Source organism: Triticum aestivum, chromosome 5B, assembly GCF_018294505.1.
Source record: "Triticum aestivum cultivar Chinese Spring chromosome 5B, IWGSC CS RefSeq v2.1, whole genome shotgun sequence".
Taxonomy (NCBI): Eukaryota; Viridiplantae; Streptophyta; class Magnoliopsida; order Poales; family Poaceae; genus Triticum; species Triticum aestivum.
The window spans coordinates 435,849,569-435,854,640 of NC_057807.1; positions in this window are offsets into that span (position 1 = coordinate 435,849,569).

Sequence of the window (5,072 nt, forward strand, 5' to 3'; positions counted from 1 at the left end):
ATATATATTGAAACAAGGCAAAAGATTTGCCATTTCATTGATTAAGAAGGAAGTTGCAGACAAAAGCCGCAAAGCGGCTAAAAGAAAAACAATAAGAGGTCTACTCTCGCGGCATTACAATATGCGTGATACATAAACTTCAGTAAATTTTCAACCACGTATCTTTAGTTTAAGATTTGACTATAATAATTGTTGGACAATGCCATATTACAACAGAAATACTAGAAAGATAGCAAAGTCAAACTAACATGATTACCTCAAATAAGAACCAAATTTGACTGATTCCATCGACAACAATAGTACTTCAATGCTTCAGAAAAGTTTTTTCGGACATTTCTTGATGCAAAGGCATAAAGGGCACAATCAAGATCAACATTGTTCAAGATATCCTTCTCAATGCAGAAATTTATACATCGGATGATTGGACCCTAGACATTTACACAGACTGACAAAACATTAAGATGGTTGAATACACACCGTGAAAGATTGAATTAAAAAAAATTATACATTAGAATTTTAAAACTTGGTGTACACTGAAATTTAAGTATGGATCATGGATGAATAGTTGAATACATACATATTAAATAAAGAATAAAATAAACTACTGAAATTGGGGTTTGGGGGATGGATCAGGAACATGAATGAATACGTACCCTGTAAGTTAGTAGTACGTACTGTGGTGCGCTCACGGCTCACATACGTATAATGTATTGCCGCCTTAACGGATGCCCGATGGCCGGGCTACGGACTGCCGCGCGGTGCGCGCAGTGGCGACAACTAACCTCGGACGAGGCGCCGAGCAACAGGCAGACCGACGATGACCAACGAGAGAGGAGGAAGAGCAGAGTCAAGGACGAACCGACGAGAAGACGAAGACGAGGGAAAGGCTTGAGATCTTTGATTGATTTGTTTTACAAGGGAAACGAGCAGCTGTGCCTTGCATCAGACCTGAATCACGTCACGTGACGCTTTGCTAATCGCTACATTCATTTTTTTCTCTGGTAATTCTTTGTTTTTACCTTTTTTTTGCTGGGGTATACCATATATGCATACTACATCATGGGCCCCCTCCCTGGTCTGGGCCCTGGGCCGTCGCCCCTCGGGCCATACCCCAGGGCTGGCCCTCGCCGGGCAAGCCTGCTTGGCCCAGGCGGCGGCGGGGCCTTCTTCTCCTCTGCCCGAGGATGGCGGCGCGGGACGTTTTCTTCTGGTAGCGGTGCGGCGCGGGCTTGGGGCGCGGCGGCCTGACGACACGGGCTGGCGGCGGTGGTTGCTGGGCGTACGTGGCGTCTTCCTCTCCTGGGCTGGCAGCGGGGTCCGGTGTCGGGCTCTCCCGTGGCGCGGCTGCGACTTGCGCGGTGCGGCTACTGGTCAGGCGGCGGCGGCGGCCTGGATCCTACTTCCAGTCCCAGATAGAGATGGCAGCGATCCGTACACAAGGCTTGATGGAAGTTCTTCGAACAGCTGGGTGAAAACCTTTTGCTCGGCTAGATGCGAAGTCTGGCGACGGTGGCGCTCTTTTGTGTCGTTCTCTTCTTGAAGACATCGCCATGAAGAAGTTATAGACCTCTATCTGTTACCTCCGGGGGAAACCCTAGATCGGTAGATTGGATGACAGCGGCGCTCTTGTATCGTTTCCCCCTTGGGGACGTCAGTCTTGGAGGTGTACATGGGCTCGAGGGACCAGCGGGCAACATCTTTGGTGGAGTGGTATTTCGTCTTACGCATCGACGACTGTGGAACTCGGCCGCGTGGCGCAGTGGAGTCTCGGCGTTCGATGTGTGTAGACGGACTCACGCAGGAGGATGCGCTGTCTAGCGTCATGGTGGCGTCGATGGCAAACCTGGCAAGGTCGTGGCGTCAATACCTGCTCTGAAGATGGTTCGGTGGAAGATGGCGGCGGCAGGCTCTGAGAGTGCCGGACCGGTGTGTGCCCCAGACCAGGTATATGTCTTGGTTGGGGCCTCCGGTTTTAGATGTTAGGCTTAGGTGCAAGGTCTGTTTGGTATTAGGATCGGGCTATTGGCATCCCTTCATCAAGTGGATAGAAGTAGTGACAGATGGTGGCTTTAGACTTACTGATGTACTACTTTGTAAGGTCTTTATGAATAATTAATAAAGTGGCTGCATGCATCGATCGTCCAGATGCAGAGGCCGGGGTCTTTCTCCTTTTCAGAAAAAGTGATTAAATGATGTAACGCATGACTGGGCCACCATATTAATGCCTCCAATTTTTTAGATGATGGCATTTTGGACATTTGCAAGGTCTCTAATTATAACTTTCGCCACTACTCTATCCACTTCTAAATTCTATGGTGTAGTTTGATTTGCTAGGGCAAGTTTTTGACTTACAATTACTCTATTAATACATGTACTCTAAGAGACAAAACCATAATCATAGGTAAGGATATGGATATGGTCATATCAATTTTTTGTCACGTAAACCACATGTTAATGTTGTAATTATTAGTCAAAGTCTTAATCGAAGAGAGTACTTGGTGGTTTTTTCTATTGCCACCAAGACCTAAGCCTAAAACCTTTTTCTTGCAGTAGTAGTTAACTTAAGGGTGTGGGAACCACTAGGGATCCCTAGCGTTCCATCAGACTAGTCTGTGGCTGTTGGATCAGTAGCACACAAACCGTTAGATCCTTTGCGGAAAGCACGCTAGGTTGTTCGCTAGATTAGGTAACATCCTCCTTTTATTACGACCTCGTTTTATTACGATGCTTCCTTTAAACGCTCCCACCCTAGTATCCAGTTAATTTGTACGAGCCTTGCTTTTTCCATCGTTCAATCAAGCGAGGATATCTCATCTGGTACTAGTAAAATTTCATACCTTCTCATGTAAAAGGAAATCATACTTTTTTCTTTTCAAAAAATATATTCTATGATTTTTGGATGCTAGTATTCTTTATAATTGCTCTGATGTAACGAAAACATGTATCCAGTGTGACTTCATTTTTGTTTCCAACATACCAAAAATTTGCTTCCACTAATAACACAATTTCTTCAAATGCAATCTAACAAAAAATTGTGCAAGGAACCTTGCTTCCATGTAATAAAAATTTACTTCTGAGATTTTATTTTCACATGGAAAAAATTGAGTCCCATATTTTTTTTATTAAGTTTCCAACACAAGAAAACTTTTCTTCCATCCATTACAAAAGTGTTTCCATCACAAAACTGATTTTCTTATAACCAAACATAAGTTAGTTATTGTACTTCGTCCGTTCATACAGCACGTTTCAGACGTGTCACAAATTCGTGCTTCCTTCAAATCGCTGATAATACAATGCTTCCTAAGTCCATAATAATATCAAAGAAACATTGTTGATTTTTTGTTCTTACAAAACAATGCTTCCAACAGAAATAGTATTTGCTTCCTGTGATATCAGCATTTGCTTCTGTATACAAGAATGGTCGCGGGGTTTGCTTCTTCTCGCCACAATGCCACCATGGTCCACCTCAATGGCGATGTCAAATGCGCGAGGGATATGCCAGCTGAACCATGATTAAACATAGGGGTTGTTGTGTAGGCGGCTGCGGCGTGGAAACTACGGCCACGAGCAGTGAAGACGACATTGCGAAGAAACATGCAGTAGGGGCTCCCCGCGGAGTGCTCTTTGCCGCTGGTGAAGGGTACCGTGGATGGTCGTCGATGGGGCAGCATGCCGAGGTAGATGGAGTGTGGTGGCTAGAGAAAGGTCGTGAAGACCTTGCGCGCCTGAAATCCTCCGGCGTGGGATTCGTCACTCCGGATCTACGCAGTGAAGCATGGTTGAAATGCCAGAAACTCTATGCAGTGAAGAAGCACATGTAGGAAACATATGAATGATTGATATTTGGAAGCATCATATTCAAGCAATTCAACACAACCAAAGGGGCAGTGGTTACAACCGAAAGATGTCGAAGCATTATTGTAGTGCCAATCCATCTACACATAAGAAGCACGTATTTGATATATATGAAGCACCGAATCTCCGTTGAAATCACCACACATGTGAGACCTAATGGAAGCATAGAAATCTAAAGCCGGAAATTAACATCCTTGTAGCAAAGGTGCATGTTGGTGCTGAAATATGTGACAACTATCATCCAGCATAAAAAAGGGAATTTTGTGTCTCTACATCAATTTGATCTGGGATGAACCATGATATGGTAGACATTGCTTTCAGTAAAAAAAAAAAGTACGTTCTAGCAGCAGGCTATGTTTGCAGGATTGTACGTACATAATGAAAAACAAATTGAACCTAGGGCATGCAAATTGAGGACGCATGCAAATAGTAGGTGGAGTCTGCCGCACGTAGTGCCGCCGGTGCCGAGCTGCCGCAACCGCGTCCAACTCGGTGCCTATTGCAGCTGCTGGTACTCCAGCCGCCGGGCGATCCTACCGGCACTCCGGCAGCCTGCTGAGGGGAGACGCGTTGGTGAGGTGGAATGACCGCCACATCGAGGAGTGGGGCGAGTGGATCCGATCTGGGTGGCGATGGCGGATAGATCAGGGGGGACAAAATTACTGTTCTGACCCTTAAGGCAAACTAAATCCCGATTTGACCTCGTTCCAAAAAAAAATTCGTTTCTGACCTTTTTCGGTGACGCCAAGGTCCCTGGCGTCTGGGTTACGAAGCAGACGCCACGGTCCCTGGCGTCTGGCCCCTGGCCCGCACTGCCCGCCTGCCCGTTGACCTGCTGACGTGGCAAAGGGGCCAGACGCCAGGGTCCCTGGCGTCTGGCCCCGGTAAGTGGATAACCGCGCGGGCCAGCCCACCCATCCCCATCTTTCTCCTGGCGGCGCACGACGAACAGAGGGCTCTGTTCTTCGCCCCTTCTCTCCCTCCCACCACCACCCCCCTTGATCTACTCCATCAACCCCTTAAACTCACAGATCGGACCCCCCCAAGCTTCTTTGAGGTATTCTCCCCCATTCCCTCCAATTTTTTTTTGTTTTCCCCTCTTTGGTTGGATGCATTATTCAACACTAGGTGATGTTAGATCAGTAGATGGTTTCTTATTTTTAGAAAATTTTGTGTAGTTGATAGATGATTAGGTATGCAGTAGATGATGTGTAGTT